Source organism: Penaeus vannamei, chromosome 39 (genome assembly GCF_042767895.1).
Source record: "Penaeus vannamei isolate JL-2024 chromosome 39, ASM4276789v1, whole genome shotgun sequence".
Lineage (NCBI taxonomy): Eukaryota > Metazoa > Arthropoda > Malacostraca > Decapoda > Penaeidae > Penaeus > Penaeus vannamei.
In genome coordinates this window covers 15,058,593-15,061,092 of record NC_091587.1, presented here as the reverse complement: position 1 = coordinate 15,061,092, position 2,500 = coordinate 15,058,593, and the positions used below count along the sequence as shown (strand labels likewise).

Here is a 2,500-nt window from a genome sequence, read left to right as displayed (position 1 = left end):
AAAACAAAAAAAATATTATCCAATGTCATCGTACTTTACCATGATTCATGCCCATATATTAAATTGTTCTCACCATAGACATTAATTCTTGTCTTGGTGTGTATTGAAAAATTATTCCAACCATTTTTCAACATTCCCATCGCTTGATTTGCCTCCGTCAACCTCTCTCCAAACTCTACTTTTAAAGATCCATCCTTTGATAAAAACGTTCCTAGATATTTAAAACTCTCTTTCTTTGCTATTCTTCCACTAATTACATAATCTCTTGGGATATTAATATTCATATTTATAATTTCAGTCTTTGCGCAATTAATTACCAAACCAATTTTCTTTCCCTCTCTAACTAAACAGTCTAGTACTCTCTGCATCTCTTCGTCTCCTTCAATTAAAAGCACGATGTCATCAGCATAATCCAAATCCAGCAATTTTCATTCCTCCCACCAAACAATTCCTGCGTCAGTTTCCGTTGCAACCTTTTTCATGACATAGTCTATAACCACAACAAACAACAAAGGGGACAAAATCCCACCCTGAATTACCCCAGACAACTTCAAAAGCATCACTCAATGAACCATCACCATAACCTTATATGTATTCTCATGTAGATTTGTCACCAGAATCACCAATCACACTTGAACACCATAAAGCCACAACACCTTCCCCATCGCTCCCCTCGAAACACTATCAAATGCTTTATCAAAATCAACGAAACACAAACTTAGTGGGACCATTTCATTCGCCCGTTGCATCACATGCCAAACCACAAATAACTGATCATTACATCCACGACCTTTTCTAAACCCAGATTGTTCATCCCTCAAAATTCTATCACCTACTCCAACCTATTTAGTAAAACTTTACAAAACACTTTCAAAGCTATTGGTAACAAAGTAATCCCTCTCCAATTTCCACAATCACTCAATTCACCTTTCTTTGGAATCTTAAAAATCCCACTTTTCCACTTAGATGGTATCACCCCACTCTCCTTAATTTTATTAAACAACTTAACGAAAACCATCAAGCTATTTTCATTCACTTCAAGCATCTCTGAAAAAAATTCATCCTCCCCAGGTACGTTAGTTATTCATTGTTTTATTGCCTTCTCAACTGCATTTACCGTTATCTCTCCACTCTTTATATCCAAATCATTTTCCGCAGCGGGTATATCCTCCTTCGATGGTATCGGTCTATTTAGTACAGTTTCAAAGTGTTCCTTCCATCTATTCCTTATGTCGTTATCTATAGACAGTAAATTTCCCTTGTCTTCTTTTGTCCCTCCTAGTCAATCTCCTGACCAGAATGCAAACTCCTCTACTCTGCCCTTGCTAGCTCGATTTCGCGATCATCAATCCTACTTGCTTCACTCCTTAGCCTTGCATTTCTCCTCTTCTTAATCATACCCCACGTTTCTTCCGACATCCACTTCCTTCTCCTAGCTGTGCGCCTTCTGATCGTACAATCTGCAAGTTCTTTCAAAACTTTCACATCACCCCATATATCATCAGCAGTCATCTCCTCCTCCAAAGCTTCCAACGCCACAAACCTATTCCTTCACTCTCCTTTAAATCCTCCATTTCCTCTCCATCCCTTTTAAACAGATCAATATCGTACCCACATACCCTAGCATTCCCTTTTTGGTTCAAGTTTAAATCTTAATTTTGATTCCCCAAGTTGATGATCACTGCCATCACCTCCTCGTTTTACACAAACATCCAACAAAAAACTCTGTTGCCTCCTACTGATGGCAATATGATAAATTTGATTTTTGTGCTTGCTGCAAGGCGAAGTCCACGTAGTTTTGTGTATGTCGCGGTGTTGAAAAAGTGTGCCCCCGATGACCAAATCATTTGCTAAACAAAATCTAGTCCCATTTTCATTCATTCTACTTCCAGCGCCTAACTTCCCCATTCATTTCTCAAACCCTTCATTAGACCTTCCCAAAACTGCGTAAAAGTCATCAAAGCACAGCAGAAAACATGCCTGGCGACTCTTCCTAATGCTTCTTGTAGCTTCTCATAAAAATAATCTTTCATGTCATCGGGCGCATTGTTTGTAGGGGCGTAACAAACCAGCATACTGATGTTGCCGTGCACTGACTTAAACCTTGCATAGAGCAGACGGTTATCAATAAGTTCCCACTCACTTAAAGCTTTATTTGCATTCCGACTAACTACCAAGCCAACCCCTTGTAGTGAAAGACATCCCTTCTACCAGATATCAACATACTCCATCCTCCAAATTCATTGTCTATTCCATTCAGTTGTCTCTGCCACAGCACATATGTCTAAATCGTATTTTTGAAAATTTGAGACCAATTCCTCCATTATTACTTCCTGTCTCAGTGTTTTTACATTCCAATTTCCAATCTTTATTGCCGTTTTCGCACTAATAAGCCTACCTAAAGACCATGAGATCCCTAGCACCCCTTGCCCAGTTAAGGGCTGCACGGGATTAGCAGCCATATTTTCATCTTCTGAATTCCTTAAGGTTTCTTTGGCTA

General features: G+C 39.1%; 2 protein-coding genes across 2 annotated transcripts in view; one reads left to right on the top strand and one right to left on the bottom strand.

Annotated features, from left to right (window-relative positions):
• LOC113821083 (organic cation transporter protein) overlaps nt 1-2,500 on the bottom strand; it is a 302,263-nt gene that overhangs the window by 204,798 nt on the left and 94,965 nt on the right. The gene's annotated exons all lie outside the window — the stretch shown is intronic.
• The window catches only part of LOC113822017 (uncharacterized), a 40,250-nt gene that overhangs the window by 21,268 nt on the left and 16,482 nt on the right, over nt 1-2,500 (top strand). The gene's annotated exons all lie outside the window — the stretch shown is intronic.